At 42.5% G+C, this 25534-nt stretch overlaps 1 long non-coding RNA gene across 5 annotated transcripts in view; it reads right to left on the reverse strand.

Moving 5' to 3' along the window:
- Nucleotides 1-1150: 1150 nt before the first annotated feature.
- Nucleotides 1151-25534, reverse strand: part of LOC138492197 (uncharacterized) — a 145063-nt gene continuing 120679 nt past the window's right edge. For 2 of the 5 annotated variants that reach the window (XR_011276157.1, XR_011276158.1), the window contains one exon: nucleotides 13492-14305. This is a non-coding gene — a long non-coding RNA (uncharacterized lncRNA). Of the gene's footprint in view, nucleotides 7906-8414; nucleotides 8505-13491; nucleotides 14306-25534 lie in introns of those variants that run through there. The other 3 variants (XR_011276159.1, XR_011276160.1, XR_011276161.1) reach the window with 3 other exon arrangements.

Here is a 25534-nt window from a genome sequence, read left to right on the forward strand (position 1 = left end):
TTTGAAAATGAAGCAATTTAGACGGGGCTGCCCGATGTGTGTTAGAAGCATTAATGAGAAAACCGTTTGTAAATGGGGGGATAAAGTATATCAAAGACAGTATGGTAGAGCAATGTGCATGGAACCCCATAAACTGACCTATGAGGACTGAGATTTTAGATGTTTTCATATGTATTTGCAGGAAATAAAAAATTAACATCTGCTGAAAAGTGATCAATTTAATGTGAAACCAGCCCTTGGATGTGCACAGTGGCTATTGCTGGATCTACTTAAGGAGCGGCTGGCTACTATATTTACAAGGCTGATGTGTTATCTGGAAGCACCAACAGTGCTATACAGAAAGAAATGTAACAATCATTTATGCATCGCACCATATGCGACAACATCAATCACACACTAATGGACAACTAATGGCAAAATCATTACAAGGTCACCTTGATTTAAGGTTGCCAGTCAGGCCCTCATTGCGAGTAAATGTGGCCAGCCTGCAACAAAGTTTTTGATGCGTTAAGGGACACTGGTTGTTTGACAGAGAACTTTGTGAATTTTTGCCGACCATCTCTCTATTGTGTATATCTGCTTATCAACGCAGTGAAAGACAGTCTGTGAATGAAGTAATTGATGATGCATCTTAATTTGTACCCAAGGACATAGTTGTGCAACATGTGCTAACTCAAGTTATTTAATGTGAAAAAAATCTGAATAAAAATACATGTTTTAAATATGAGAAAAAATCTGTAGTTCTATAAAACCTGATTGTGTCTTTTTATGTTGAACAGGTACGGAGGGCAAACACGGCCTGTATAAAACTGGCAGAAATGTGACGACATAAAGATGTCAAGAGTTTATAACAACGCCTGTGAAAATAAGTCAGCGTTTGAAAACAGAATTCTACAGCGTGATTAAAACCAGTCTCTCTAAAAGTTGATGGCCCCAAGCACAACATAGCATTATACTTATGAACTAAATGAACTTTTAAAAGTGATTGTGTTATAATACATATATTAAATAGGACCACGTAATAAAGAACAATAGCAGTTTATGAATTGTAAAAATGTTATTTATAAATACAGAAAAGAAATACATGTGTAAAAACATTGTGTTACAGAAAAAATAAACCTACACATGCAAATATCCAAAATCTCAGACACTCTGTTGTAAATATTTTATTTATAAAAAAGATATATTTAATCCAGAAAGGAAAAATACATGTGTAAAAACATTTAATTTAATAGAAAAAATAAACATACAGGTGCAAATACACAAAATCTCAAGACACTCAGATTGAAGGGACATAGCACAACTACAGAAGTGCTGTGAAAAGGTGTGGGGTCCTGGTAGAGGTTCTTGGTAAAATATTGAATAGCTATAGCGGTGTGTCAACCCATCTGCTGCCAGTGTTTTTATCAAACACACCCTGAGCGTCCTTTGTAGACTGACGGTGCTAATTTCCCACTGTTTTTTATCATGCAATATACACAGATGTGTAACGACGATAGACTGTGGGGTGTCACACGCAGCTCCCTGTACAAAGGATTGCACCTGATCTTTTAACTGCCGAAATTGATTTGGGCTGGGTTAAAATGGAATGTTATTTCTTTTACTTTCATGTTGACGGTTCCGAGGGATGTGCGATAGGTGTATGTTTTGAGCCCCACAGATATGAACTCCACAATGTATTCTTCAGGAGCTAGTTCAGAAGTCAAATTTCCTAGAAATTGCCGGTGGATGGGTTGACATCCCCGGGGCGGCTGACAATAATAATGCTATTGTAATACAGAACCCGTTTGTGTAATTGCTCCATTACAGCAAACAGTTTTAAATAGGCGGGAGCGGTTGTGAATGCCGCTATGAATATATTTGTGTTGTCTGAAGTTGTTGGATATTCTATGGCATAGCGCCAACACAGACAAGCAGTTTCGTCATAAGAATGATCAAATAGGTAGGCATGAAGCACATCGAGGTCTGTAATGATGGTTTTACTTCACAAATTAACTCTGCTCAAACTTACCCCACAACGAACGAAGGCATAGTTTTGCCAACAGCCACCGAGCGGGGTTGTCTTCAATGTGATCCATACGCAAGTGTATGCCCTGATGGTTATAATAATCATCAATATAGGCCTGTTTAGCAGCATCGTCCACATACTCGGCAGTAGGAACATAGAAACATATTCACAGAAGAGCTTGAGGGTGACTCTTTTAAAATGCCATATTTTTTTGTATGCACCCCAGGCGATAGCCCTGTATTAGAGCTGCGTGTATTTCGATTGTGCACTAAGTGCCAGTCAGGCGTTGCTCCTCATCAGTGTGTTCACAACAGGCCTGTTTTGTCTCACTGCATGTGCGGCAAAGCGGAAACATTAGTTTACTGCTGCATCTATAGGGTAACACATGTATGTAGAGGCCTCTGAATGGATAAACCTCTCATCTGATTAGACCAAAATATTGGTTTATATCACCAATATTGTTACAGATGATCTCAGGAGGTCTCACAGGGTAGGGCTTGTCATTATTTACAGATGGATACAGACTGATAAAATCTAGATAGTGTATCTGCTCCTTCTCTGAGACACTATGGTGTAACTTTAAAGCATTTTTGCGTCCATCGTAGAGTGCATCTTGAGGGTTTAGGGGTTCTGGTAGATTAATTTCCTTAAGAAAATGGCACACAACAGGATTGTCTTGTACCAGTGCACGCGCCATTAGTACTCCCAGATAGTGACGACGCGAGCACCCAGATTGGCTAGAAAACTTTGTTTCAACAGAGTGAATCTATATAACTGTTCATAAGTAGTGCCCGTTAAAGCCACCTGGGGGCATTGCAATCTGGACAGTCGTGATAAAAGCTCTTGTTAAATTCATAGGCTATTTCCACCCCTTGAACCACCGCATAACTGTCTAACCAGTATTGGCCGTAGCGTTTTTCACCACCGCCAATTAGGGCGTGTTGTATAGATGTTTTCTGTTTTTGAGATGTGTAAGAGCCACTGAATAGCTGGCGTGGAATAACATTTGTGTCAAACGTGATATGAATCATGGGGCAGCAGTGCTATTTTCCGGTTTTTAGATATAGTTGTCTGTAGAGCTGCATACAACTAGCCAGGGTGATATTTTGAAAAGGGCCGATGTATGACACATGTATTCCACCCTTTATAGGTATTTTACGACTGGTCATTTCAATGATGCCATCCCTAAACAAATTACAAGCTTGTCTTAAAATGTTGACATCTTCTTGACAGTATGCCCTTAACTCTTGGCGAAAGTGAAAAACGCTGTGTTCATGCGCCTTATACCAGGTCATAAACTGTTCTTTTTCGCTAGGCATCCTGTATTGATCCGGGGGTGGGACTGGGCCGATGTAGTTTTGGTAGCAGCAGAGTTAAAAAGATGGGGAAAGAAACCCTTTGAACCAGGTAAACTAAATGCCTTTAGGCGTTTGCTGAGTTTCATGGGTAAAAAGTTCACAGAATCAATCAAACTTATTTGGAGAGGTACCACAAAGATGGCCATTAGCTGAGCACCTTGAACCAACTGTCTCAGCACAAAGTATGTATCATATCCTTTGGAATTATGGGCTAGAAAGGTGTAACCCGTGAATTTGCTTGTTACAAAATTACTTATAAAGTTAGCCACACAGGCGTCCTCTGTAAATTCCCAATAGCTATCCACTGTTAGATGTCTGGCATGGATATATTTTGGTTGATGGGTTATATTCTCTTGGCGGGCCTCCATGTCATATATTATGTATTTCTCAGTTTTATTCTGAGGTCTGCTGGGCATCATGTAGCACAGGTGTTCAGCCATGTTGACAATGGAAACTTTACAGACTCTACAAATCATCCCAACACAGTTGTGACTCTAGGGAAGACATTTTTGGCACTTTGGACAATCAATGCGCGGCTCACACACGACAGTCCCAAAACCCGCCTTTTAAATGTGTGTCTCTAGACAGGCCCGAGACCTCGTGAACGCACGACACTGTGGGCATTCTTTAGGGTTTTACTTATGCATTTGACATTCTCCTCTTAGACACAAACAACAGTGGTATTGGCAGATATCTGTTTTTGAAAATGTGATGCTTAACCCACAGAAAACCTTTTAGATTCAATACACTGTAGAAATGGTTGTCGTGGTATAAACATATGAAGTGTTGCTGGCTGTTTTAGCCGTTAGCGGGAAATATTGCCACACCCCATTGTTAAAATAGAGTATTTTGATGCGTCTATCAAAATACTCCTCAAAGAGATTCAGTTGTCCAAACCCTACTGGAGTGCCTGTTGGTAGTTTTAACTATTTGTGCACTTGCAAATAGTTTACACTTATATAGGCATCTGTTATGCTTTGCGGTTTGATTAAACCTATAAGACTAGACGCCAGGCAGAGATTTAGGCAGCTGTGAACTAAGTTTAATAACCAACGGCCGTTAAATTTTATGATGTGGCTGTACAGAATCGCGCGCAAAGGCTTATAAGCACCGCTGGACAACTAACCCGATGATTTTCAATGGAGCAAAACAATATCTCAGTTTTACTCTGCAGAATTGTTTGTATATTTTCCAAAAACTAAAACGCAAAAAAGTATCATGATGTGATTGCCTTGTATACAAGGGTCTTTTTAAACCATCATCCTCCATTCTTATTGGAACAAAATCACTGGGACCAACAGTTTCCAATATCTAAGGTTTCCACAGCCTCAGTTATAACCATTATTCCGTGACCTAGAGGGTGTAAGTGGTCCAAGTTTATGAATCTAAATTCCTCGTAATGCTCGATGGCTGCAAATGTTTTATAACTTCTTTTGATAAGTTTGCACCCTTTCTGGATACACTGGGACATTTGGTGTCTGGAGCTTTGATATCTGGCTTTGATATCTGCAGTGTGGTAGCTCGATCATGTCTGGTTATAACCAAGCAGGCTTTTTCTAAAGATTTTAAATAGTCGACGTCCCTGCACGCGATCTGTCTCATTGTAAGTTTTGTCTCCTGTTTTTAGAGCTTTCTCGAAATTAATATCCGCCACCACTTTGAACACAGGGTTTGACAACGGCTGTGTTTTTAATTTGATGCAGTCTTTCAGAGCAGATGTCTGTGGTGGCTTGTTTTTGAGTTTTCCTTTTTTTTTTTTAAATAGCAGGGCTTTGCCAGGACTCACTAGTTAGTCCTAACGTTTCAGGCTCCTCTGATATGTTTGATATTTGGAATATTTCGGGATCGGGGTTGACAGAGATGCGTATATGCTAGGTCCCACAAATGTTTGTGGAAAAATGACTAGACGGGTGTTTAGTGCATTGTATAAAAGACCCGGTGCCCTGCCTAGCGCTGTAGCCGGGTGCACATCTGAATATTTCATAAGGTGTATCAGAAGCTCTTTGTTTGACTACTGGGTTGTATTCAGCAAACGGGCCATCGGTTAGTGTAATATTACCTGGCAAACCTGTGCCTGTCCCACAAGGCAGCACTGCTAAGGTGCTAGTATCCTCCAGGCACTTTAGTAGCGTCATAACAGCCCCTACTGCATATTCAAAAGCACTCTGAACCATAAATTGTACAATCCGCTTCTTTTTAAAGTGGGGTTTTAATTTTGGTGATTTTCAGTCATTTTTTTTATAATTCTTTTTAAAGTTTTTTTTTGTCTTGTTCTTTTGAATAACCGCTACACAATTGGAATGTAACTGTATCTGAAACATTAATGACCCCAACACTGCCCCTGGCTCCCACACCATGATCACCTTAATTTGGCGTGTCTGTATCACTATCCAACATTATAATGGGCTCGTTGCGAGGTGTTACAACAGGTGTATTGGTGTTGGTGTATGATGTTGATGGAAGCTCAGGGGAAGCAGTGACCTGTGTTTGAACAATCTCTAGCAGAACATTTGAAATATTAACATCTGCATTGTAGACTTCTTAATCATTGTGCACACTGACCCCTTGATCATCATCCGAAATATCAGTAACACCCCATCATTATTCATACAACCCTCCTGAACACCAACATAAGTTCCATCCCCACACCTGTGCACATGTCCCCCTTTATCATTATTAGAAATATTAGAAACAGCCCTGGCCTTATTCACACAACCCTGTAGAATAACAGAAGTTACATCCCCCACCGTGTGCACACTCCCTGCTTGAGCACCAACAAAAGTTTCAGACTCCATAATGTATCAAACATTGAAGCCAAGACCATTGAGTGGTAACCCTTCCTGAACATCAACAGAAATATTATCAGGGCCAACAGTCTATTCACCTCTATTCTGATATATACAGTCATCTTGACTATCAAGGGTTGGTGTATTAATAGCCCCAATATTATGACTCATAGCCATATTGCTATGTATACACACTTCATCAACTGTATTAACAATGTCAGCATCTGCTAAAAGCACCTTCAGAGATAGGATTGTTAGTAAACTCTGGATTCCGCTGCATATCGAATATTTGCGCTTCCAACTCAACTACTGTGTCATCCTGAATAGCTTCTGTAGCGTCATCCGGCATATCTGTCATATTTCCTGCATACATCAACAACCCCATGTCTTTCTGCAAAAACCCTAGAACCACTAGCAGCTCCTCAGGTGAAAGCCCCGAAAATGAGATCTTATTGGGGTCTACTGCTGCATTAGATTGCTTATCTAAACTTTGAATGCTGTCCATGCTGGTAGCGTTATTTCCCTCTTTACCAACATGTACATTCTGCAGAGCATATTCTGATACATTTGTCTCATTGTTGGTCATCACTATCGTATCGTTCGTGTCAACCCCCAATTGTGCAGATCTGTTTATACACCCCACTCTCCTCACGTTATTTTTCTTTTGTCGCCATGTACCCCACCCCCGTGGTTGTCTCACCCCATCCAGATAATTCTCAACATTATGCATTACATTTTGCAGCTTAAAACATTCAGAATTTACAAAATTAACCCCACACCCCCATTTCAAACCGGCACTGGCCTGTGAATGCACACTTTTAAAGGAGGCTTGCAGCCCAGAGCTATTGAATGATCTGTCTGAAAATGTGTGACCGCTGACTCTCCCACATCCACATGGTGTTTGAATATTTAAATGGCCGGTAATATCCGTCTGAATCCCCAAGTCCCCTATCGCTGAGGGAATAACTCCATGCTCGAGGGATGTTGATGTGTTAAACGCCGTCTTGAGCCAGCAAAACACAGCAGGATAATTTACATGCCTGAAACCCTATTATAGAATCATTTGAAAGCCCATTTCCAAGTTGCTCAGGCACATGGTTCAATGCTTTAACAGTACAATAGCCATAAAAACCTGCATGGCCTTACTGACTTTATCGCTCAGTGGCCCACCAGACACTCCAGCGGGCATTGTAAAAACTCCAGAACCACCAGAGCCTGTTGATGAATTCACAAAAGAACTCTGCGGCATATGTCCCCCAGATTCATTGGGCTTTACCGCTGTAACAACACTATCTGACGCCATCCATGGGTCGTTGAAACATTCCAAATCGGTTGATCCACGAAAAACAGGCCCCATCCCAATGCTTGCAAGAGATGCAGTAGACCGACAACCCCATCCCTGTGCTCTCAAAACATTCAGAATTTGCTGATCCACACAAAGCAGCCTCCATCTTGAAGAATTTTTAATAACTTATTAGGGCCCTGGACATTCCATTGGGCATTGCAAATTCTCCAGAAGCAAGCGGCCCTGGTGATGACTTCACAAAAGACATTTGTGGTAACGGGACCCCCAAATCCATCGGCGCTTGCTGCTGTAACAAAAATTGCAGCCCCATTCCTGGGTCGATAAAACATCCAAGGTTTGTTGATCCAGAAACGGGCTGTGCTATTCCAATGTCCTCAAGTTCTCCACTGCTGTAGGCTGTTTTTTCAGAAGTGGCCCGTTGCAACATCCAATTGTTGAAAGCCATTTCTACAAACAAACAAAATATAGAATGAGTATGTTTATAATATTAATATTTACAACCTGAGCCAAAATATAACATCCTGAATCTTGGCAAGCTTAAAAATGTTCAGCCAACTGTGTGATCTGTGACACGTTTGCAAAAGCATCAATATTGCAGCGATATTTCTTAAAATCATGACATATAATTAAGAAAACCTAACATCGCCCACACAACCATCCGGACCAGAACAACCAGCAGGGCCAGTCGGAACACATATCGGATGCAGAGCCAATAACCCCCGTAGGCCACACAAAAGCATCAATATTGCAGCGATATTTTTTTAAATCGTGACCACAATTAAGAAAACACATCATCACCCACACTACCAACCAGACCAGCGCAACCATCAGGGAGAGAACCAATGAGACCTTTAGAACCCCCTTTGATCAATGATGCTCTCCAACCAGGCACTGTGCCTAGTTGAATACATTAATCTAGAATGTTGGCTGTAACCACAGCCCACCTCAAAACTTACAGAACTTGCAGAGAATATATTTGGCGACGTCATCAATGCAGGATGCCCTCTGCTGAACATTTTCCGAAGCAGCACAGCCGTGGTTATTACCTGTCATAGATGTGGAATACGTTGGAGGTATATCCCATCGAAAGAAAGTTACCAGATAAGGTAAGTAACGTGTTCTTCTATATAGAATAAGAAGGCTGGCAGTTAATCCTGCCTACCCCCAAAGAATAAACACATTTTGTTTTAAATTCTCGGTTTGCCCTATTAAACAAAAATACACAATGCTAGATCACACACTTTTAAATAAAATAGCTTGCATAGCATGTTTGAAAAGCATACAGCACTGGTGATCCAGCATTTCAACAAAAGTGTGCTGTTTAGCCATAAACTCACCTGCATGCTGCCCCTGATAGCAGAAAAACAAATGTATTTTGTTTGTCCTACACATTAAATAGCTGGGCTAAAAACACTTGGAAAGATTTTTTACACCTGTTCCATTTCGAGAAAGCACATGTTAGCACCTTGAAACACTTTCTAGCACTAGAAATACTGTTCTTTAGATTTAAAGAGTATATAAATATTTTGCACTTTTAAAAACACAGCCCATCTGGTCAGAAAAACAACTATTTAAAACAAAAATTCACATCCCTGTACACGGCTATATAAAATAAATAATAAAACATCTTACGTTATTCTTTCAAAAATGAGGCTTCTTCCTTCACAGGACTTGTAGGTGGCGGGGGCCTTCAGTTCCAACTGGTGTCCGCAGATCAAGCAAATCTGTCAAAATCCACAGCGCTATTCGGGCAGGCTTCTAAAGCCTGGGTTTTAAAGACATCCGGTTAGTGCCCCCAGCCAGCCGCCACCCTGCCCCCAGCCCTCTTAACAGAACATCCTGCATATTCCACGTGCAGTCTGCTACGGGCTTCTGAAAACCCCCTAGTCACTGTGTTTACAATGAATGGGCTCATTCAAATGCAGTTTAGACACATTCGGCACATGACATCTGGAGATTACATGCGCCTCAGCGCTTCATTGTTCAACTTTGCATCATTCTTATGTCGGTTTTATATTTTTTCTAATACATGGGCAGATCCAACATCTGAGTCGGACCACAGGGCCGCCTGTGTCATCTGTGAAGTCTTAGGCCTGTGCCGCAGTCTTCATAGACAAATCTCTGTGCGCGTGATCCTGCCAGCAAAAATCTGCTGTATTTTTTAAAATTAATACACCCCTGAAATATGGCCTTTATTTTATTTTTTTGCACTCTGCTGTGAACAAATGGTTTCACGTTTGCCTATGGATCTGCAGCTGTGTTGCTGTGAACACTGTTTTGCAACCCAGGCAAAAGCCAATGCCCCAGCATTTTTGCCCTTCTATATTTTCAAAGGTGTAATATCTGCTTTATAAACAACACATGCCTAGGCATGCCCTGGTATGCCTGGATGAAATGCCTGGGTCTGTCCACACCCTTATAAAATCATTTCTATTCAACTTTTATTGCTGCTAAAATAGCCACAATCCTCCCAGGCCTATCCTTCACATTATAAAATGATAATGGCATGCCTAGAAAAGCCCCAACCACTTTTTATTATATATAAAATCTATATAAAATCTGTTATAAAACTCCTATAAAGTCGTGACGTCAACCCATCTGACTCTCTTTATATTACAGCTCTAATAAATCTATATAAAAATGAACATTACAATGCTTATCAAAATTAGTCAAAGGCTTATCAAATATACAACAACCTCATATAAAATCTATATAAAATGATGTCATCCCATAAAGGTCACAACCCACTCCTGCGTCATCAAAGCATCACCAACACCTAACACTTGCCAGCTAACTCCTCACAACTCACTATGCCCTCGACCAAGCAACAGCGGGCACGCGCTCTCCCATATTAAAGTCATTTAAATATAAAAATGATTTTAATATGTGAATTATATCAATTTTGGATTCACTGTATATCAAAACACACTTTATAGCAGTTTAAATAAATCTAATATAAATGTGATCTTGATCTGATATCTTATATTAAATTGATATCAAAAATTATATCAAAATGGGGAGGGGCTAAGACACAAAGGGGGCATGCCCACCTGTCAAAATGTACTTGATGGGGAAAGCAGCCCCTATTAACTACTGATGATAAAGCCAACCTGTGATCACATAAACCTACACTTATGTTGGCACCCACTGCACACTAACTAACACACAACCGATAACTAACAAAAGCACTTCGGCTGTCACTGTGAATGCTGCTATTATGACCATGCTGACAGTGTTCCCTTGAGCTCTCAATCTCATATCAGTGATGCGTTGAGAATGCAGTGGAAGAAGTAAGAGAAGAGCAGAGCACCGTCTTCACTCAGTGGCCATCTTCCCCTCCCGTCTTCATTTGGCACAGAATAAAGGATTGGGAAACCCACACACTTCCTTGACAAAACTTCAGTACATCTGCTATACATCTCATAGCAATGTATTATAAGTGTGTTTTCTATGGAGAATCACTTACATTTTGATGCACTTATCAATGCAATCCACCCTTCTTCACCTCAGCCATCGTGTGTTAATTTAAAGGCAGACCCGGTGAGTTACGTTTGAATTCTCTGATGGCACGAAACGGAGCATATGCTTCTCCTGGTTTGCTGCCACCAGAGCAAAACATTTTATGTAATAGCGTGTCTCCATGGAAATGCAGAAGACGCTTTCACCTGCAATACATATTAACACAGCATTTCTCCAGTTTCACTTTATTATCCACATGCAACTCTTATTGTTTAGTGATTGAAACTCCATTTTTGCTTTACTAAATCACTTTCTACATCTTGGTGAAACTACATTATATTCAATCATCGATTGTGGACGAATGCATGTGGCATCTATAGATTTGTTTTAAATGTTTTCAACTATGAAAGGTTCTACCATTGATATGTCTGCATTTCACAAAACTTTCTCTGATAATGTGGTTTTCTTTTTACATATGGAGTTTAGCAAAGTTTATTAATGTGTATAGTGCACAGAAGATGTGTTTCCTGAACCAAGATGCATGCACAATGTGTCTTCTTGGTGCCAATGCCAGCGGTGTGAACGGATACCCTTATGACCAAAAAACACATGTTGCTAGGAGAATTACACTTGAAGTGCCTACTTATCCGATGCACACCCCTTACAACAGTGCAGTAGGAATTTCAGGCAGCATGTCTTATCCATTCTTGAGCAATTGATCGTTCATGGATTCACCTGCTCTGGATCATTCCCCGTCAGGCTGGGGATTCTTTGTAACATTAAAACAGTTTACCTTTAAACTGCTTTTCACTTTAGTGCTCTATTAGTCATTTTGAGTCATACTGCCCACAGCCAATTAGACGGTTCCCCTCATCTACACCATGGTGGCCATCTGCAGATGTTTTGCTGCATGTTAAGTGTTTGGAGTTCTCGAGCAATCTCTACATTTTTCAAAGCTTTTTTGTCAATTTTTTATTTGTTTTCCATAATATCATCTTGGTATGGTGCTGGATGACTTTATTGCTGTCTGGGGTGGACATTCGGCCCATTCCATCACCTCTGGGATTGGTTTATATTTTTAACCCTGTTTGAGACCTTCAGCAGTCTGTGGACATCATGACAGACACAAGGCAGAAAAAGCCTGTTCAAGGCCTGCTCGACTTGTCACCTTAAGAACGTGTACATCAAGGATCTTCATGAGCAATGTCTCTACAATCTGTACCCGGACCATGACTTGAACAACTGTACCACCTGCCGGTCATTCTCATCCAAGATCCGCAAGGACCACCACTGGATGTTAGTGGCCTGTTTGGATGAAGATTCCATGGCCTCTGTCTGTAGTTATGCCTCTACCACACATGACAGACCCCTAGAGTGCACTCCTTTATCAAAAAGGCTGATATCCCATGAAGAATCTTCCGGTGGGAAGAAGGCAAGAAAGGGACATGGATTGCATGCTCTGGCTAACCCCTCGTCGACTATGTCATTGACTTCTATGTCTACAGTCAGTCGCCTCGTTGAGCACTACAGCGCAGAGAACGCCTTTGTGGACATCTTCATGATCTAATCACTCTTCGTAGAAGCAACGCTCGTCCACGGCTGCAGTTCCTCTGTCTACGCCATCCTCGTCAATGACACATGGGCTATCCTAGTCCTCTTCGTCGACAACAACCATCATCTCTTCGATTACTAAATCATCTACTTTGGCAATCAAATCCATTACTTCAGTCGCATCAACCACCTTGTCGATAACCAAATAGTCTACCTCATCTCGAACTACTCTGTCGCCAAGCACTTAATCACCCGCGATGCCTGCTCAAAAGCCCTTGATTTCTTCTTTTCCAAAGGGAGTTGCTGTGGACAGGGATGTCCTGTCACCCTTGTATTACCTCTCTAGGCCAGCTCTATCACTACACCACCAATTCAATGTTCTGCCTTTCACCTAAATTCAGTGCCTGGGGTGTTCCAACTAATACTTGGCTCCAGTAGCAGCCCACCCCGGGCATTCATGTTTGCCCTTATCTGGATGACTGGTTGGTGCGTGCGCCATCACTTTCACTTGCGACACAACACACCAAGGATACAATACTATGCCTAACATTGCTGGGGTTCTCAATGAAGTTTGCAAAGCCTTGCTTACCTCCTGCTCAAAACTTGCAGTTCCTGGGCTCACACCTCAACACCGTCAGCGTGTATGTCACCACGCCTTCGACGGAGAGCGTCAATAACCATTCTGAACAAAGTTCAGCAGCTGTCATGCCTCCCGATTGCATCAGACCCTCCCTTGAGTCCTTCCTAGGATGTCCTCATGCATCATATTGATCCCACATTGCAGGCTCAGAATTAGACCACTTCAAGAGTTCATGGATGCCCTTTGGTAACAGATATCATGGTCCTGGGAGGACAGGCTTTGCCTTACACCCTCCTTTTGGAGCCCCCTCGAATGGTGAAGTCTTCTCAACCTCTCAGGGATCCCAGTTTCTGCTGGTATTGGAGGATTCTACAGCAGAGGCCTGTGACTGCCAGAAATAAAAGCCCTTTTTTTCATATAACAAATGATCAGAGCGAGCCCGGTTACACAAAAAAGCCCCAAGAATAATTTAATGATAATTATAACATAAATAACACATTACATTTCATACATGTCAATGATTACCACAGGTAAGTGAACCCAAAACATTTCAAACAATAAACATACACTAAAATGTGTAATTAAAGTAACAATTAGTACATATTTGGAGTATTAAGTATCTCATCTGTACCTCTCATTGTAATTGAAAGGGGAATTGTATTGGTATTGATTTTAACAACAAAAAATAAGTGCCCAGCGTGTGACAAACACTGTGCAGTATAAAAAGTCGACACAACTTTTTTTTCAGCCTTAATCCTATTCAGATGGCTGTAAGTAGGATGGCCTTCATCAGGACGTGGAACTGCAATCTGGGCTCAGTCTAACGCTCCTGTGATGGAATGTGTGCCTGAATTATTTTAGCACATCAAATCAATGGTAGTACTGCGCATCTAGCTGTGGCAATGCCAGTCCACCGTGGGTCCTTGGTCAAGACCCACATGTGAGTAGTCTTCCATGAACTCTGTCTCGTTTGAGCACCACGTTGAATAGGATCTTCAAGAATTCAGGCACGAATTCCATCACAGGAGAGTTTGTCTGTTTGTCGGTTTCCTGGAGCCACGTATCCCTCTTGGATATTTTTCACACCTTTGCTGGCCTGGGTTGGCTTACCAGGCCAGGGCTTATTGGTTGTATTTCTTCGACGGTCTCGCTGTAGGCAATCGTGGGTGTTTGCTCGCCGCCCAGCTTGCTATATTGGACCTTTCAATGTTCTGTATGAGTTTCTGCTGCTCCCGTTGATCCGATAATAGGAGGCTACTGTAAAGCAATGAAAACACACCAGTCACTAGGAACAAAGGTATAAACAACAGTTTATTCACACTCGAGTGCGGACCGATTTTTACAAATGCACGAAATACAAGCATAGGAAAAAGTGAGCTAAAAATGTGTGGGCATAGGGGTGTTTTATACTGCATTACAATATCATGACAAATTTGGGCTAGCTCACCACGTGATAATTGCTTGTGACCTAAAGACCCATGAACGTGTGTAGAGGAGGTCCCAAGCGCATCCTGCACTCAAAGCGCCCATTTTGAAGTGCCAGGAATGTTCACACCGAGATACGTGATGTACGATGAGAAAATAAACCAGCAGAGAGCTGCAGTGGGGCTCTGCCCGGTACCGATCAGACCGACAGCACCTATTGAAGTACCGACAACAAAGAAAAACATGGACAGTAAAGTACCCATTAAGGAAACCAAATCAACAAAACGAAATGAAGATTGTCTGAGTACAGTCCCTGAAGAGGACAAGAAAGTCCTAAAAGAAGATGAATGGTGACGTCACAAGAACTCGGACTGACTCTCAGATAAAGAAAACGACCTGTGAATGACAAAAAGAGAGATGAAACACCATGGAAAGCGACATCCTGATTTGAAGTTAAAAAGACAATGTCAAGTATAAGAAGCTTATGCTATAAGAGCGATGAAGATATGCAACCAGTTCACACGTGTACATATGCTTGAAAATTCAAGAAAGCTGAGGAAATCGTGTGGCTTGCTATGCTAGTAGGAACTTATAGTGCGGCAAGCGCCACATACATATATCTACCTCAAAACGAGCACTTTATATGACGTATATGTTCACTTTGCAAAAGGGCAGAACCAACCGCAAGATACTCGAGGCCCCAGGAGGGAAGGCCCTCAAACACGGTAATCGAAAGCCAAAGACAGAAATGAAACTCAGATGCACGAGACCCGTGTAAAGAAACCAAGGTCATTTTAGCTGACACAGACTGATACAATTTGACACCAAGAGCAGAGTATCCTGTTCAAAGGAGTCGAGATAAGCAGCAGAAGGCATTTGGTGGACAGAAAGCTAAAATCAAATACACGAATTACATGGAGACGGAGACTATTTCATGGTGCCTAAAACACATGACCTGCCAAGCAAGAAGAGTTAGGGCCTTCACGCCTAAGCGCAGCCTTGAGCCATACACATATATCTAAGTTCTCCCAGACAGAGGCAGCATCAAGGCCTACAAATTACAAACTAATTGACACATGGCCAGTGGGTTAGTGAGGGATGGTGGTACTGGTTGGTGGGACGCTAGGGGAGCTGACAGGCACCCTGCACCTGGCTGACGATTCTGCATGCTGCTAAACAAAGTGGAAAAGTACAAGGTGACGTGGTTTCAACCCAATCACAATGTTACAAGTAATCTAGGATCCTATAGTATGTAGAACCAATGAGACGTTGTACTTTTAGTGACGTTTAGAGTAGACATTTTGAAGGAAGGGCTTAGTTGACCCACCTGACATTGTCTATCCAATCCCCTCTCCCTGTTACCGTATACAGATATAGTACCTATAGTAAAGTTCCTTTCCTATAACCAATAGAATTGCATGCAACATTTTTAGCGTTTCACGTTAGGGATGAGTTTTTAGTATAAAGGATGTGATTTTTGCGAAGTTCATCGGAGTTGAAGTGAGAAGGAAGATCGAGCAACCACTGATGTTCATAACTCCCCGTTTTTTGTACTTGTCATTAAACGGACTCCCTTTGCCAAACCATTGAGTTGCCATTATTGATTTGATGCTTGAGTACGAATCTGCATCCCCATCCATCTCACGGGTGCTGCTATTCCATCGTAAAGTGCTGTTTGGGACAACACTAGTCCTATGGGCTGGCTGGGGTCCCTGCTGCACATTTGGTAGCAGAGATTGATGGTTATCGATTAGATAAGACATCCATTGACTGCCGACATAAAGTAACTATAGGTCCTCGGCAATATCACAAGTCCTTTGCCATCCGTCTAAGTAGACCGTGAAGCTCCCCGTAGTTAGTGGTTAGAGTAAAGAACAAAACCTGCAGGTGAAGGCCTGAAGGAACCTGTACTTTCCCCTAAAAACCCCTTCCCACTTCTACGGGCAGCTGAGCCGGCGAACGGCAGGAGAGGCGGTGACGAAGACGGTGATCCCGAGTATCCAGAGAGGAAACATGTGAACAGTGAGTGAAAAAGACTGAATACTTTGGCAAAAGTGCATGCCTTAGAACAAGTAAGGGAAGGTAACGGAGGGAGGAGGAAGAAAAGAAAACAAAATAGTTAGAAGTAGAGTAGAATGTATATGTATACAGTACTATGCACTTTATGAATCCATTTTCCACTTGTACAATCAATGAGGTCGCTGACAACCTATTTATTGCCCGTATATGAGGAACAATGATGAGCACTATGCACTTTAGAGAGAAAAAAAAGTCTTTGGTCTTATTGAAGACCAATGTTTACAGCACTATGCACTTTAAAGCATCATGTTTCCTCTTTCTCTTCTCTCTTATACCCATGGGACAAATTTCTTAAAGATTCCTCATTGAATTGGTTATAGCGGATGATGAAATTTTTAAATGGGAAACTTCGGGCCGACCGTAGGCAAGTCAGTTAATCAGGTATATTGATGCCGATATGCTGCATTGTATGTTCAGACCACTAGCGTCATAATACTTTTTTAAAAAAATGCTGGTTTACCAAAAACCTGTTATTGCTCATATCATTGACTACAATGAGAATGATTTAAACCACACTCCAAAAGGGCCGCCTGCAGTCACACAAGGGAGAATTCATATCAATTGGGGAAAACAGTTGAAAGTGAAAAGAGACTAATTGTATTGGGCAAAACCATAGAGTTTGAACTTTCTTTGTTGATTGTATTTAAACGCTGTGCAAACGATTCACTTGTATATGTGATCAAGCAACGGGAGCGTTGCAAAACGTGTCGTAGTTCTGACATGCCTTTAATAAAACTGGATATGGCATAAAGAAATCCTTTGGCGAATGGTGGATTTATTTTGGAGACAACTGTTGACGTCCTGACAGCTTTGAGTGCCGTCCTCGTTTGGAAAAGTGAAATTACTTTTCCTTTTGGTATATAGATATATAGATATAGATATATAGAGATAGAGAGAGAGAGACAAACACTGAAGGGGTGATCAAGTAGTGGATAAGAATACCGGGGAGGACACCCAAGAAGAGGGGATACCAGGAGGATACCTGCGAAAAGAGGCGAATACCGGGGAGGACACCCGAGAAGAGAAGGGAAGGGATATGCCCAAATTCCTACGCTTAACATAGTGGTTAGAAGAAGCCTGAATCCATAGTCCTGAATAAAACAGGAATAAATAGGAGACCACAGCAGTTTAAGACGCTGTGAAAGGGATGGGCTTACATCCCATGTCTGGGTAAGATTGTGGGCAGGAATCTGTGTAGCCAGCTGGAGTTTCTGGTCCGTTAACGTCTGTTTTTTGTGTTGTGACGTCATAGGATGACATTTTTTCCTTCAAGGAACTAGCATAAAAATTAAGTGATGGAGTAACTGAGATATTGTGGAATACGAATTGATATTTGCTCATATTGTGGAGTTGATTAAAGAAACAGAAGAGCATAACAAGTGTTATATGAAGGAAAGGGGAACAGATTTAAGCATGGAGGATACGCCTCCATCAGTACACCTGTGCAAACAGTTGCCAAAACACGCACCCAAGCTGAAAAGGTACAGTGCAGAATGGATTAAAGGAACCGCAAACAAAATGTTTATGCCGTGGCCCCAGGGTGGATTGCTGTCTAAAGCGGTCCTACAGCACATGACGACATATTTGCATGCCACATACAAAGGTAAAAAGTTAGATAAACGCCTAGATAGTTTAGAGCTTTGGAAGATGTACAAAGAGGATAAGCCACTGTTAGATTGGATACTTAATGTATGTACAGAGGGGGATGAGATGCCTTCCGCGCCACCTGCCCTGTCTGAAACAAAAATCGAAGTCAGTAAGGACGAAGGATTATACCGGCTAAGAGAGCTTAAAGCCGCCACAGGATACAGCAACCCGGCATATGAGTCACCTACGCAAAGTAGTGACGAAAGTCCAGACAAAGACAGAGGTAGCGATATCGCCTCTAAGGGACAAGGAGGGACGTGAAAATGAGAGGAAAGACCAGGTACAAATAGTACATCTCCCGATACATAGAGAGAAGGCAAGAGATGGAAAGGAAATAAGGGTAGAACTGATGAGAGAGCATTCGCACAGAACAAATGGATGGGAGGTCAGATTCTATTGAAACTCGATGGTAAAAGCATTGATGACGCAAATCAAAAAGAGAAGTTAGACGATGTACAGAGAACGGAGAAGGAACAGCAAAAAGGATTGAGAGACGAAAAAAAGATAGGCAGAGACGAGAGCAGTTATATCGCAAAGAGCAAGAAAGACAGCAAGATCATAAACAGAGTATCTAATGATCAAAGACAGACAGGAACGAAGGTGAATAGAAGATAAGCAAAAGAAACGGCAGATAAGAATAAAGAGACAAAGGGATGAGGAAATACGAAGGGCAAATGAATGTAGAAATGCAAAGAAAGAGGAAGTAGATAGAGAAGAAGCGAGGAAGCGCAGTGAATTCAATGACGGCATAGAACGTAAGCAAAGACAGAGCATGCGATCCTCATTATCTGGAAAGAGAGGTTAAAAAACCTGATCCAGTAGTAGATTGAGGAGACATCGAAGAATTCTTTCCTGAGTACGATTCAGTACCAGGCATGTCTAGGGAAAATATTGAGGATGTCTTCGACACCAGAAGCATTGGAGAGACGATCGATAGAATATATGACGAGATGGGGCTAGAACAAGTACCTCAAGGGGAATGGAAGGACAAGCGCCTGGAGAGCAGTCAGCTTTATGATGCTGAGGACTTTTCCCTAAATAGTAAGAGCAGAGAGCTATCCCTAGATAGGTTGGAAATCAGTAAGAACAAGAAGGATGCGAGAAGTTGCACAAGTTGGGCACAGATAATGTCAGACGCAGAAAGAGAGGAATATGAGTAAAGAAGACGCGAAAGGCTCTTCTCAAGGGGAAAGGGAATAAGATGGTCAGATTCTAGTGTGTCTGCATCGAGGGCATCGGAATCAGCCACATAGTCGGGCCGATGCAAATAAATATTGTACGGTCAAAGGGGGGTGTCTCCGCCCTATGTGAGCCGACTGAGGACATTACCAGGTAGGCGGCAATGTGAGAATATCACTCCTGCAGTAGATAGAAAAACAATGAGAGAAGAGAGAGAGGATTATGCATCCCTATTTCTGTTGCTTGTGAAAGGAGCGGCGAGACCACAGTCTATTCCATGGCCACATATGGATCGGGAAAACCTGAAAAACAAGCTTCCAATGCCGACTTCGGGAGCTGGCAAGTGGATACATGAGTTAGAAAAAATGACGGAAGGGAACACGTTAGCTATAGGGGATATCAAGGGTCTTTTAATCGCCATACTTTGTGATAGAGCTGATCATGTGTGGACACGCGCAGGTTATTCTGGTGTGACTACAGTTCATATAGCGCATGACGGAGCACCATTTAACAATTGCATAGCCGCAGTATGGAAAGCATTACGATCGCTATATCCGGATACTTCCAACATGGGAGCTATAATGTCACGGAAAATGAAGGTGTCGGAAGACTCCTTGCTTTACATTCAGAATTTCCAAGATGCGTGGGTACTTGAAACATGGGAATCTTAGGGGAAACCTATACCCGTGTTCTAATACATATCATGCCAAGGGCTGCCAGATGAGGTACAGAGGCAGCTCAAGAAATTAATAAGAATCGAGGCCAAACCGTGGTCTGAAATACAGTTGACTATAGCGCACTATTGCAGGCTGCTGCAAGAGAAGAATCGTAAAAAAGAGGCTACTCAAAAAGGTGAAGAGGCGAAGTTAGTGCAGAAGAAATTCTCAAAATCTGCCATTGAAGGGGTAATAACTAACACAGATGGATCAAACATGCAGCAGGCCAATAATCAACAGCAGAGTAATCGGAGAAATAATGGGTTTTATTCCAGAGGGAGAGGCTTTCGAGGAAGAGGATGGCAGAGTAATCAGGGAGGTTTTCAAACCATGCAACATGGAAGTCAGGACATGTCAAATGGGCGAATGATCAGACCACCGCCAATATGTTGGGTGTGTGGGATGACAGGGCACCTAGCACGCACATGCAGAAGTCAAGGCATGGTGCAAAATGACCAAGGAACCAGAGCATGTATGGTGAATCCACCTGTGTTAGTACAACAGGGAGGAAATTGAGTTGCGCAAAATCACACAGAGCAACCGCAAACACCAGGAACACAGCAAAGCTCGCAACCCCAGAATGTGATACATTTTCCACAAGGACAGTCCCAACAGTCACTGATGCAAATATCACAAACAAAAAGTATAAGTCAGGCTGTGAATGATGAGATAAGAGTATTGGGATGGGAAGACCATTCACGCAAAATGGGACAAGATTGTATATGGTCTAGGACAGCTCACTGGGAAACCTGATGTGTTCTATCCTATCAGTGACACCTGACCCTCATCAGGAACCAAGGGTGGATGTCGTTATAGGGGATAAAGAATATTCCTCCTTAGTTGACACGGGTGTGACACGCTCATGCATACGTGAAGACAAGTTTTCCTTGTCTGGCGATGCTATAAACACTCCCGAATTCACAAGAGCAACAAGTTGTGTTCCTTTTACAGACACACTTCCAGTCTCTATAGGAGAATGTGACATGAATGTGCCACTGTTATATTCAAGGCAAACCCCAGTAAATATATTGGGACGAGACTTAATGACAAAGTTAAACATGACAATCTCGTTTATGGAGAAGGGCATAGTATGCTCTACTCCAGGAATGCTATTTAGGCCAAGAATGCCCATGCACGACGAGAAGCGATAAGTATTTCCCCTTGATGATGCACGCAGCCATAATACGGGGAAACATGGCTTTGATCGATGGATGCGATGATGAAGGCTGACAGTGGTGCACAGTGATCGCCATTGAAGAAAGGTACAGGCTGACTGACATCACAGATGACAATTTGAGATCGATATGGCCCAGGTGCGTGTCTCAGTATGGACCACAGGCCTCTATGATGTAGGTCTATTGAAAGGAGTAGAAGTCAAAATTAAACTGAAGCCAGCAGCTATTTTACCAAAGGCACAACAGTATCCCATGTCTAGGGAGGCAGATGAGGGAATTTTTAACACAATTTCGGCTATGATGGAACAGGGCACCTTTGTGATGTCAGAGTCGTCATGCAATACCGCAGTTTATCCCGTCAAGAAATCGAAGGGAGGGTCTTGGAGGCTAATTCAAGATCTACGCCCGATAAACAATATTGTAGACGACGAGTTCCCTTTAGTCCTCAACCTGGCCACAATTCTATGTAATATGCCTGTTGAGGCAAAATATTTCACGGTAATTGACCTGAAAAATGCGTTTTTCTCAATCCCATTGCACTGAGACTCACAAATTCTGACGTCATTTACCTTCAGACAGATGAATCTGAAAAGCATGAGGTTACCCCAGGGGTACTGTGAGTCTCCCTCAATTTTCAATAGAGTCCTACAGATGGATTTAAGCAATATCGAATTAGTGTGTTGTCTTGCAATATGTAGATGAAATCTTAATTTGCAGCACCAGAGAGGAAAAGTGCAGACACGATTCTATTCAGCTATTGACTATACTGGCTGAGAAAGGATATAAAGTGGACAAAGAAAAGTTACAATATTGTCAGCAACAAGTGTTGTATATAGGCCAGCTGATCTCACATGAAGGGAAAAGAGTTACCCCGGAAAGGGCTGAAGCCATACTGAACACAGCCAAGCCACACACGATAAAACAGATGGAGAGCATTCTAGGTCTTTGCAATTATGTCAGTGTGGGCCTTTGACTACAGCTCATATACCAAGCCCTTGTTGCAGGCCCTAAAGAAGGCACAGGCGACTATAGAAAAAATCATGTGGTCCGAGACCATGGAGGAAGGGTTTACTGAGCTCAAGAAAGCCATTTGCACGGCACCAGTTTTAGGGATTCCCAACTATGCAGAGGAATTCTACCTGTTCTCACACATGAATTGCAGCGTTATGACAGCAGTACTCACACAGAGAACCACATTGGGGTACAAGCCCCTGGCATACTACAGTGGGAAATTGGACCCAGTGATGAGAGACCACTTCACTTGCGAGCAGAGTTTAGCTGCCGCAGCGTTCACCATAGACAAAGCGACAACCATTGTGATGGGATGCTCAATGACGTACGTCGAGCACGCACTATTTGCCATTCTAGAGAAGCCAAAGGGCACGTTGACATCTCAGAGAGCTTCTGCTTATGAAGTGATCATATCGAATCCGTCGATTAAAATCGTTTGATGCAAGATAGTGAACCCAACTATGTTTATCTCAGAGCCAGTCACTGAAGGAGCGCCAATACATGACTATGAAGAATTTTATGATGAGATTCCCAGAATCAAAGAAAATGCATTGGCAGGAGGAGATATTTTCTTTGACGGTTCCTCGAGAATCGATCAAAACGATGGGCAAAGATATACAGGTGCAGCTGTGATGAAGCACACAGCAAATGGAGAGTTTTGAGTACTCCTTAGTGCATGATTACCATCTCACTATTCAGCACAGGCTGCAGAGTTATTGGCGTTGATACTCGCGATTGAGAATCGCGCAGTCCAGGAAGTGATGGTGTACAGTAATTCCCCCCCCCTATGTGACATCAACAGTGCACACAGGCCTAGCCTGCTGGATGAGGAGGGGCTACCTCCGAGCGGACGGCACACCAGTGCATCACGCAGCCTTATTGGACAGGCTCATCAAGGCACTACAGCTCCCAGTGGGAATGGCATTTGTGAAATGCGCCGCCCAAACGAAAGGGACAGATTTTGTCTCACGAGGAAATCAAGCAGCAGATACAGAGGCCAAGCGTATTGCGTCCAAGGATGAACCCATAATGGACGTAGAAATAACTGATGTAAATGAAAAGATGATTGTTGCACGAAATTAACCTGAGAGCTATAATAACATAGGACAAACCCAGTTAATGGAACTCCAAGGGGAGGCACTACAAGAAGAGAATCATCTCTGGAAGCGGCAAGGGTGTTCTTTAAACCCCTCCGAAAGCTTGTGGCGACAAGACAGCAATGGTAAACCAGTAATGCCTATAGCCCTGTTAAAATTAGCACTGGAACAGTTACACTATCCAGCACACATGACAAAAGAGAATCTTGAGGCAACGCTCGCTGAAGACTGGTTTATACCGAACTTAGCAGAGCATGTTGCATTTTTTATGATGAACTGTATGATCTGCCAGCAGTTCACGGCTGGGCACACACTAAAAGTAATTAGAGGAGTCATCCCAAGGTCCAATGGACCTTTTCAGCACTTGCCTGTTGATTACGTCGATATGATTCAAGTATGTAATGTAACAGGTATCTAATTATTGTGGTGTGTCCATTCTCTAGATGTATAGAAGCAGGTCCATGTACACACCCAGACTCTACCTGTGCGGCCAAATTTCTAGTGAGAGGTATTTCCCAGGTGGGGAGTATGTGAAGTCATGAGATCAGATAATGGGGCTCACTTTGTCAACAAAGTCTTTGAACAGATTAGCTTGTTGCTTGGTATAAAGCACAAGTTCTCATCGGCGTATCATCCACAAGGTAATGGGATATGCGAGAAGCTCACTGGCTTGTTAAAGGAAAGGTTAGCCAAGTTGAAGCTTACTCTAAAGTAAGGATGGCTGCACTGCCTTCTACTGGCACTGTATGCACTCAGAAACCAACCTGGTTCTGATCATCACCTTACGCCGCACGAAATAGCGGCAGGAAGAAGGATGCGCACTCCCCTGACACCCTGAGGCAGAGCTAGGTGTGATGCTCAGCCGACAAGTGAAATCTTAGGGTCTGAAATGCAAAATTACTTGAACTGCATGACATCTTGTCTTGCTGTAATTGCAGGTCAGCTGCATCGACGAAGAAAAGGGTGCAGGGCAGCACAGAGCACAAGAGGAGATGCTACTGCAGACACAGCTCAGAATCTGTGTTCCTCCAATCGTGTCTGGAGACACCGTCCTGGTGAGGAATCACACAAGGAAAAAGTGGGACGAGCCAAGGTTCAAAGGACCATTCACAGTTGAAGACATCACTCCATCTGCAGTCAAGCTACAAGGAAGAAGAGATTTGATCTTCCTGGGTGATATCGAGCCATAAGTCTGAGAAATGCCCCTGCCTGCACCCCACCACAAAGAGACTACAGACAACGGGGAAGAACCACAGCACGTGAAGACAAGATCCATGACTAGGAAGGACGCATGACCAGCAGCAAAACAAAGACAAAGAACTTTTGTGCAAATTTGTGGCTTAAAAATTGACATTCCTCTGAGCAAAAAGAGAAGAGGATAAGAACATAAAAAAACAAAAAAATAATAATACAGACACTCTGTGCATCCTAGTTGCAGGGTGAAGGAGAGAAGTGCATATGCAAGCCACAATGTAGGTTATTGACTTTGAACCTTAGACTGAGGCACACTGAAGCCTTCATAAGAAAAGAATGTCAAATCCCAATCGCAGACACACGAGTTGGAAGAAAATACAGTATCCAGGCTCGTTCAAGACAGGAACATTGTTTGGACTCACAAATGGCGTCCCACAATCGCAACATCACTAAAGATGTTTTGAACTACTTTCACCTGGTCTTGAGGTCACACCCATCGCTAGTGGGAAGGCTCACTAGGATCCCTGAATTTCTGCCAGATCCTGAAAACAAGATGATAATAAGAAGGCTGCTCACCGTGATCGCCGAGCAGTTCTTCCGACTTCCAGAATACAGAGGAAAAAACAAATGTCCCAAGCGGAAGAAGCAGCGAATACACTCAACGTGATATTTTTTTGTCTAATTGAAGAGCACCCAAACTTTGTCAGAAGACACACTGATGTATTAACATTTCTTCGAGATCCGGCAAACACAGAACGCTTGAGCATAATCTTGAATGGCATCATCATCCAGGTCTCTCCACAGCAACCTAGATCGTAGAAGCTACTCACAGTGAGTACCGAACTGTTCCAGAATTCAGCAAATTCTAGGCGAATGTCCCTGTCACCAGAAGATAGCAGATTGGCGAACAATGTCTTCTTTCGCCTAATTGAGGAATTTCCAGAACTTGTAGGGAGACCTGCC

Source organism: Ambystoma mexicanum, chromosome 10 (genome assembly GCF_040938575.1).
Source record: "Ambystoma mexicanum isolate Mex_15411 chromosome 10, UKY_AmexF1_1, whole genome shotgun sequence".
Taxonomy (NCBI): Eukaryota; Metazoa; Chordata; class Amphibia; order Caudata; family Ambystomatidae; genus Ambystoma; species Ambystoma mexicanum.